The sequence below is a fragment of the Vigna unguiculata genome, chromosome 4 (genome assembly GCF_037176805.1).
Source record: "Vigna unguiculata cultivar grain cowpea cultivar isolate G323 ecotype 2 chromosome 4, ASM3717680v1, whole genome shotgun sequence".
In the NCBI taxonomy this organism is placed as follows: Eukaryota; Viridiplantae; Streptophyta; class Magnoliopsida; order Fabales; family Fabaceae; genus Vigna; species Vigna unguiculata.
In genome coordinates, this window is record NC_140795.1 from 3,496,206 (window position 1) to 3,505,982 (window position 9,777).

At 30.8% G+C, this 9,777-nt stretch overlaps 2 pseudogenes across 3 annotated transcripts; one reads left to right on the plus strand and one right to left on the minus strand.

Annotated features, from left to right (window-relative positions):
• The first annotated feature begins 1,777 nt into the window (after positions 1–1,777).
• Positions 1,778–3,588, plus strand: LOC114180400 (protein BASIC PENTACYSTEINE2 pseudogene; annotated as a pseudogene). 2 transcript variants are annotated; one of them, XR_014994295.1, is made up of 3 exons: positions 1,778–1,923; positions 2,139–2,240; positions 2,354–3,588. The product of XR_014994295.1 is annotated as a protein BASIC PENTACYSTEINE2 pseudogene, transcript variant X1 (transcript). The 2 variants fall into 2 exon arrangements; XR_014994296.1 differs by lacking the exon at positions 2,139–2,240 and having other exon boundaries at positions 1,783–1,923.
• Positions 3,589–7,676: 4,088 nt separating this feature from the next.
• On the minus strand, positions 7,677–9,488 carry LOC114180366 (protein BASIC PENTACYSTEINE1 pseudogene; annotated as a pseudogene). Its single transcript, XR_014994285.1, has 3 exons — positions 9,339–9,488; positions 9,022–9,123; positions 7,677–8,910 (listed from the first exon to the last, which is right to left on the minus strand). The product of XR_014994285.1 is annotated as a protein BASIC PENTACYSTEINE1 pseudogene (transcript).
• Positions 9,489–9,777: the final 289 nt, after the last annotated feature.

Here is a 9,777-nt window from a genome sequence, read left to right on the forward strand (position 1 = left end):
AAGAATTAAAAAGACCTAAGTTTAAAAATGAGTTTCTTTATTTAAAAATTTTAGTTTTCAAATTATGATTGGAGTCTGCTTTTTCTTAAACATGTTCAATAATTAGTTTAATAGAAATATATTAATAATAAAATATAAATATAAATTTATTTTAAACATAATTATATAATTAATTTAAAAAATATATATTAATACTAAAAAAAATTAAGACTTTTTTCTTAAAGTTCAAAATGAATATTTACTTATTTTACTTTTTAGCCGATCTTATACTATTTCGTTTACAAATTAAAACCAATGAAAATTTATATATAATTTTCTCTTTCAATGATCTGAGACAACAAAATTATGACAAGAGTTTCAGGTTTCAAAATATAGAATACTTTATGATAACTCTCTTCACAATTTATTTATTTTTTTTGTATTTTTGAAAAAATAATTTATATTTAAAGATGTATATTTTTTTTCAGCTATAAATTATTTGCTCATTAATTTAATTAAAAATAAATATAGTTGAATATACTAACCAATGATAATGGTAATACTGGTTCTACTCATAACATCGTATAAATGATACTGTGCTGGAGGTACGAATAATAGTAAATAAATTAGTTTTTCTTTTCTTTGACCGAACATTAAGAATATATTATTTTAATACTTTAAAAATAATTTTAATATATTTTAAAATATTAAAATTAATGGTCATGTGTATTTTCAAAACACGATAAAAAAATAGCATAGAAAAATTAATAAGTAATCTAAATTCTAAATTAATATAATAATAAAGTGTAGATAAAGTACAGTATTAATAATAAAAAAATGTAGATTTATTAGTAATGAAAAAAAAAAACCACCGTAAAGAAATAATAGGACAATTTTCTAAAACCGAAAATTATATTATATTTTAATTTTCCTTAAAAAACATGTTTTATTTTAGGGTTAAATATATTTTTGTTCCTCAAGTTTCAGTGAAAGTTAAAATTAATTCTTTTTCAAAATTTTTGACCAATTTAATCCTACATATTTAAAAATCCGTGAATTTAGTCTTTTAATTAAATTTTGTTAGGTTTATCTGAGGTTTTAAACGCATCTCATCATAATATTTAAATGTTGTACATCGTTTCATACATCTTCGCTTCAATATTAACTCAAATATTATCATAATTGTGTTTAAAATGTTAAATAAATTTAACAAATTCTGATAAGAATGATTAAATCCATGCATTTATAAGGATGGAGGACTAAATTGATATAAAATTTTAAAAAATGACTAATTTCAAAATTCACTGAAATTTGAGACACGGGAGAAAAACATATTTAACTCTTTATTTTAAAATTTATTTTTGAAAATCAAATACGAAAAGACATATAACCATCCTAAACATGTCATAAAATACTCAAATATTCAAATACTCCACAAAAAGTTCATTAAACTTTCAATCCTCATTAGTTCATTTCTTTTGACAATTCCAATTTTGTGATTCATGAAATTGATATACAATTAAACATTTGTTGCAACAAGAAGCATATACTCAACATGTTCCACCGATGTACAACTTGCAGATTACGATTATATTTTTCAGTAATTTTCTTAGCACTAAAATAAAATGGAAATTTGAGTTATCATGATCACGTCTCTACAATGTCTGGTGTACTAAAATGGAAAAACACATTTAAAATGGGGCAATTGGCAGAGGAAGAAGAAAGAGGAACTAAGTGAATAATTATTTATGCTCCGCTGACTCAGTATTGGTCTAAGCAATTTGCACATTTTGCATTTGAATACAATATTTTAAATATTACTTTAATATTAGAATCTCATAAATGTTTTTTTAATGTTAAGATTAGATTTTAAGATGGCGTGCAGACATTTTTGTTCCTTTGCTCTCTTCATTTTCCATTCGTAGAGGCCAAGAACCCTAACAGGTGCTGCTCCCTTCTCCCTCTGCTCAAACATTCTCTTGCCCTCTTATTTTTTCTTCAAATCATTGCATGGCTTCACATCAAAATCTCTTTTTTCACCCATTTTTCCACTTCCATTTTAGTGTTAGATTTTGTTGATCTGTTTGGTTTTCACTTCAAAGATCTGATTTTTCTTTTACCATATTTTCATGTTATAATGGATCTTGATCAAAACCCAGAAGCTGAAATATTTGCGGCAGGAGGTTTTGCATGTGTGCATTTATGGGATTTTTATAAGTTATCCCCTTTTATGGTTTGACTTTGTTTGAGCTCACCCAAAGGTGAGTTTTTAGGTCATACAATTGCATTCTGCTGTTGATGTAGTTATAGTTTTGTTTCACTCTTTGTTTCCCATCTTAAACGTGTTCTGTTTTCAATTGTGTTGGTTTGTTAGGAGAATGCAGTGGACTTGAATAATCTGTGAGGTTATTTGAATAGTGTACACTCACTGCATTGTATACCTGCGAATAGTTTCATCATTTGGTGTTGTGATGGATGGTGATAATGGTCTCAACATCCGTAACTGGGGTTACTATGAACCGGCCACATCGTTTAAGAGCCACCTGGGGCTGCAGCTGATGTCATCCATGCCGGAGAAGCCTTTAATCGGAGGGCGCAATGCTGCGGTTTTATCTGGCACAAATGGGGCATTTCACCACAGAGACATTGGTATGTCCCACGCTACATACCCTATGGATTACGTGAGGGATGCTTGGATTAGTAGTCAGAGAGACAAGTACATGAATATGATACCTACAAATCATAACTATGGTGGTATTCCGGAGACATCTTCGGCACATCAAATTCAAATGATTCCACCGCCGGAGTTGCCGAAGGAAGAAAGGGAAGTGGAAGAGGAACCTGTTGTTGAGAAGGTAACTGGGGGAACTCGTAAGAAAAGACAGAGCCCAAAGGTGCCGAAATCTCCCAAGGCTAAGAAGTCCAAGAGGGGACCTCGTGTGCCAAAGAATGAGAATGCTCCCACAGTTCATCGTGCAAGAGTTCCAAAGAAAACTACTGAAATTGTAATAAATGGAATTGACATGGATATTTCAAGTATTCCAATCCCTGTTTGTTCATGCACAGGAGCATCTCAACAGTGTTACAGATGGGGCTCTGGAGGGTGGCAATCTGCATGTTGCACAACAGGCATGTCAGTGTATCCTTTGCCTATGAGTACCAAGCGGCGTGGTGCAAGGATAGCTGGAAGGAAAATGAGTATAGGAGCGTTTAAGAAAGTTTTGGAGAAACTTGCTGCTGAGGGTTATAACTTTTCTAATCCTATTGATTTGAGGACTTATTGGGCAAAACATGGCACCAACAAGTTTGTCACTATTAGGTAGGTCTGATCTATCGTCAACTAGCTTCTTATTCCTTTCAATCTGTTTGTCATGTATATATATGTGTATTTGGCCAGAGACTGAGGCTTCTTAGGTGTTGTAGTACAAGAAATTTCGAGGTCAGAAGACATTTTCTGTTCTTTTCCAAGTCTTCCTATGTTATTATCATCACTTCTTTGGATTGGAAAAATCAATCTTGTGGTTGGTGGGTTGGTCCTCACAGGGAAGTAGTTGATATATAGCATCTTGTTTTATTGATATCTAGAAGTAAAATTTTATTGGTTCATGAGATTACTGGTGTTTGAAAGTTATATCTTTTTCAGTTCAAACTAATTATGTGAGTTCAGTTGTTCAGTGTTGTGTAAATCCATACTTAGTTAGAATGTGCCTATTTCAATGACTGTGAAAACTAGGCTCACTTGAAAACACTGCACACTGATAAATTGATATGTGTTTTGATAGTATCTGATTCAGTGAATGATTCAGCTTGACTGGTTTGAAGTAGTAAATGCACTATTTACTGCTTTCTCTATATATTTTTCCTTTTTACTGTTTTTCTTTATAAAATGACTGACAGTGTTCTACTTTCAACAATTTAATTGCTAAATCATTTATACTATTTCGTGATAGATGCATTTAGAGAAACATGTTTATTGAACATTGTGTGAAGATAAGATAAGATGGCTGTCATTGTGAAAAATGAGAAATTGCAGCTTGATATTGTGTCTCAAATAGGAAGGTGAGAATTAGTTTAAGCTAAAAAAAAAGGCTGAATTATTTTATGTTTCCTTTTCTTCTTTATCATGGTATACAAGTTGGGATAATATGCACCTTTGACAAGTGACATGAATTTCTTGTATTCTTGTTTGGAATTGTATGTACTTATTATTATTATTATTATTACAAATTTGACAACTCAAAATAAGGTATATTTCTCTTGTTTTGAATTGTTTACTCTAAAAATGAAGACTTAAGGCCTAGTTTTATTTTTGGTAAGTAGTCACTTTAGTCTTTGAAATTGGAATTTACTGTCAGTTCAGTTTTGTCATTAAGTTTGTTACTTTTTGTCATTTTGGTATTTGAATTTATTCACTTACTAAGTTACTGTCATCTTAGTTCTTCAACATAATCATTTACTGTCATTTTAGTATCTACTAAATCAGTTAATGTAATTTTAGCATGTCAATGTACCTTCAAGATATCAAACATGTTCTACTAAAATAGTAAAATGTGGTTACATTCATGACTAAAATGACATTGAAGAACTAATTGACATAAAGTGAGAAATTTTATGGATTAATCTGAAAGTAAATGGTACTTACTGTTAAGGAACAAAAATTGCAGGAAGAAAACAAATCTGTAGGTTTTTTCCATCCTTTTGATTGAATTGTAGGTTAAGGAACAAATTTTATTTGAGAAAGGATTGGTGATTGCATCTTCTAATGGTGAAAAGACAAAAGCTTTTGTATAATAACCATGAGGCAAATTTACATGGATGGAAGAGAATGAAATGGATTGAAATAGAATGATCTTGAGTTTTGAATTAAATTATTTTCTAGTTTTGAAATTTAATATACATTTGGTTTTTCCTTTTCAAATTAAAAAAAAATAGTTTTTTAAATTTAAAATAATACATTTAGTCTTTAAATTTTAAATTTTTAGAATTAAAATGAGTTTTTTAAAATGCTTTATAGCATCTACACAATAAATTTTAAGCATTAAATGTATATTTCAAAATTATGAATATATATTAAAAGAGACCAATTGGAATAATGTTACTTTAATACAGAGGTGCAGGAAGAAACTGTCTTTTCTTTTCATCCCTCTCTCCTTTCAGCTGGATTGGATCGAACATTCAGTAAGGCCCAATAACGAAAAGCCCAAGCGATAGTCAAATTTTGGAGTTTATGTAAAGAAAACAAAAACTAACTTTCTGAATTAATCTTAAAACACAATAGTACTAAAATTTATAAGACGACAACAATTGTGAGACCTGGTTTTCATTGATGCCGTTGAATTTTGTAAAGTTATCTGTTATGTCACTGTCTTATTTAAGTGGTAATAATTGCGTAATATATATTAGTTTAATTTATGCGTTTAATTGTTCAATAATGAGAGAAACAATTTCTGATCTGTCAACTTTTTTCGGTTTGAACTTTCATTGTCAAATTTAATGAGCAATAAATTCTTTTATATTTCATAAAGAATGATTTATTATTTTCGTCTTCGGTTATTTAGCTTCTAAATTCAAAATTTCCGAAAAAATAAAGAAAAACAGAAACGTTACTTTTTATATATGTACACGTGAAGAACTGTTTTTTTTATTTTCCATTAAAGTGAAAGTATATATTATATTAAAATATCAACACTATTTAAAACTTAATTTTAAGTAGTTTACAAGCAGTCCTCACTGAGAATATATATTCCATGATTTCACATTGCTCTCAATAAAATGTCAATGAATACAAAATTACATTAAATTTAATTTTTAAAGAAATTATTATAAATTTTAATAAATGTATTATACACATTAAAAAAAGTATTTACAACACATTTAACATATACTTTTTAAATTCATTATTTGACTGACATTTTCAGAGATTTATTAAAAATAAAAAATTTCACGAGTCTCTTTTGTTATAAGATTTATGCATAATTTAAGAGTACTAAGTTAATTTTAATTAATGATAAATGAAAATACATTAAAGAGTATGTTATTAAAATTCTTTCTCATCCAATTTAAGGTCAATATAAAAACAATCTACAGAATTAGTTGTTTCTCCATTTGCAGGAGTCTAAAATGAATTTCGAACAGTTCAAAATTAATTAAAAATAAATAAGTTTTATTTGAAAAATATTTTTAGAAAAATTAATTACTACAATATATACTAATTTTTGATTAAATCTAAACTTTATAATATTATTATCAAACATGTGGAAATTCATGTAAAGATGTTACAACTTCATTATAATACGAATTATGATACATGCAAAAAAAATAAATTATAATCATGTTTAAAATACAGAGATGTCAAATAAATTTGTGTAGTGAAATGTATCTTGATGTTAATGAGAATACACGTATAATATTTCAAATGGGATATAATGCATAAGTCTTGTTGGTCTCTATTTTAAATTATTAAAATATTTTTAATTTATTTTATATTTTCTTTTGAAATTTATGTTATTATAAATTTTGTTTATTATTTGACATTAAAGAAAACAATTATGCATTTTTTTTATTCTACAATTTTTATAACACCATGTTACCTTAATTATAATTATAATTTTTTAAATATGTAATAAATACTAAATAAAGATATGACATAAGTATAATTACTGGACAAATGTTCAATAAACCAGACTCTCTAAAAGCTGAACTGCATCTACCACAAAATAGCATATAAATGATGCAGCAATCAAATTGTTGAACTACATGTGCTCGGAAGTAGAGCACTGTCATTCATTTTACAAACAAAAACAGTAAAAAGGAAAAATGTTTTGAAAAAACACTGAATATTGCTTTTACCACTTCAAACCAGTCAATTTCTTCAAAAACAAACTGAATCATTCGTGGAATCAGACAATCTCAAAACACATTGCAATTTATGACAGTGTGCAGTGTTTTCAAGTAGAGATCCTAAACAAGCTTATAATATAGGATGAGAGTTCAGTTTTAGTGATATCCCATGAGGGTGCTATTAACAGTGCCTACCTGATAAGTTGAGTCAGTGAAGCTAGAATGGCTTCTGGGTGCTCACTGTGTATGTTTTGTGCAGATATACCTTCCATCGTTGTCAGAAACTATGTTCAAATTCTTGATGGCTAATTTGAAATGTGAAATTTGGAAGAAGAGACTCAGGATAACAAACCAAAGCTGCTAAAAATGTTATTTCAGCATCAACAAGGATCAGGTTGCAATATCTTGCTGTATTGCAGGACCCAACATTCTTCAAGCAGAATAGAAGCAAAGAGGGGGACAAGGGTAGGATACACAGAAAAGAAGTGATAAATTTATGGATGAGGTGTAACTTCATCTTTGCATAATCTAATACTGGTGCAGACCTTCTGAACTCATCAAGTTGCTCTTGGATTACACTTTCGGATCGGAATATTGTATTATTGCAAGCTTATGGTGTGATGGTCTAGTAGGAATCTAGGAATACGGCTTTTTTTATGAGTTATTTATACTCTTAATAGTATAAAATAATGTATCTTTATGCTGCAAAAATTTTTTCAGGCATAGATTTTGTATAAGGGTTGGAATGAACACCTCTAGTGTTCTTTATAAGAAAAAATACAACACTAAACAACTAAACTCACATAGCCAGTTGGAAGTAAAAAAGAGATGGATGTAACATTTTCAAACACCAGCAATTTCATGAACTGATAAAATTTACTTCTAAATATCAATAAAAACAAGATGCTATCAGCTAGTTTCCTTTCAGGACCAACCCACCAACCGAAAGATTGAATTCCCAGGCACTCAATCCAAAGAAATGGTGACAGTAAAGTCAGAAAAGAACAGGAAATGTCTTGTGACGTCGAAAATTCTGGTACTACAAACCACCTAAGAAGCCTCAGTCTCTGGCCAAATACACATATATGTACATGACAAACAGATCGAAAGGAATAAGAAGCTAGTTGACGATAGATCAGACCTACCTAATAGTGACAAACTTGTTGGTGCCATGTTTTGCCCAATAAGTCCTCAAATCAATAGGATTAGAAAAGTTATAACCCTCAGCAGCAAGTTTCTCCAAAACTTTTTTAAATGCTCCTATACTCATTTTTCTTCCAGCTATCCTTGCACCACGCCGCTTGGTACTCATAGGCAAAGGATACACTGACATGCCTGTTGTGCAACATGCAGATTGCCACCCTCCAGAACCCCATCTGTAACACTGTTGAGATGCTCCTGTGCATGAACAAACAGGGATTGGAATACTTGAAATATCCATGTCAATTCCATTTATTACAATTTCAGTAGTTTTCTTTGGAACTCTTGCACGATGAACTGTGGGAGCATTCTCATTCTTTGGCACACGAGGTCCCCTCTTGGACTTCTTAGCCTTGGGAGATTTCGGCACCTTTGGGCTCTGTCTTTTCTTACGAGTTCCCCCAGTTACCTTCTCAACAACAGGTTCCTCTTCCACTTCCCTTTCTTCCTTCGGCAACTCCGGCGGTGGAATCATTTGAATTTGATGTGCCGAAGATGTCTCCGGAATACCACCATAGTTATGATTTGTAGGTATCATATTCATATACTTGTCTCTGTAACTACTAATCCAAGCATCCCTCGTGTATTCCATAGGGTATGTAGCGTGGGACATACCAATGTCTCTGTGGTGAAATGCCCCATTTGTGCCAGATAAAACTGCCGCATTGCGCCCTCCGATTAAAGGCTTTTCCGGCATGGATGACATCAGCTGCAGCCCCAGGTGGCTCTTAAACGATGTGGCCGGTTCATAGTAACCCCAGTTGCGGATGTTGAGACCATTATCACCATCCATCACAACACCAAATGATGAAACTATTTGCAGGTATACAATGCAGTGAGTGTACACTATGTTAAATATCCTCACAGATTATCCAAGTCCATTGCATTCTCCTAAGAAACCAACACAAACCAAAACAGAACGCATTGAACACGGTAAACAGAAAGTGAAACAACTACAACTACAAAAACAGCATAATGCAATTGTCTGACCTAAAAACTCACCTTTGTTTTAGCTCAAATAAAGTCGAACCAGAAAACGGGGTAGATTATCCAAATCCCATAAATGCACACATGCAAAACCTCCTCCCCCAAATATTTCAGCTTCTGGGTTTCGATCAAGATCCATTTTAGCATGAAAAAAAGAGTAAGCAAAAATCAGATCTCTGAGGTAAAAACCAAACAGATCAACAAAATCTTAGATTAAAATGAAAGTGGGAAAATGGGAGAAAAAATAGACTTTGATGTGAAGCCATGCAATGATTTGAAGAAAAAATAAGAGGGCAAGAGAATGTTTGAGCAAAGGGAAAAGGGAGCAGTACCTGTTAGGGTTCTTGGCGTCTACGAATGGCAAATGAAGAGAGCAAAGGAACAAAAATGTCTGCACGCCATCTTAAAATCTAATCTTAACAATAAAAAAAAAAATTATGAGATTCTAATATTAAAGTAATATTTAAAATATTGTATTCAAATGTAAAATGTGCAAATTGCAGTGACCAATACTCAGTCAGCACAGCATAAATAATTATTTACTTAGTCGCATCCCTCTTTCCTCTTCGTCTGCAAATTGCCCCATTTTAAATGTGTTTTCAATTTTTTTTTCCATTTTAGTACACCAGATACCATGATGAGTCAAATTTTCATTTTATTACGATAATAAAAAAATTATTGAAAAATATATTGTAATATGCAAGTTGTACATTTGTTATTGATTAATGAAAACTAAAAACCTACTCACCAATGGATTTTAAGTTGTAAATT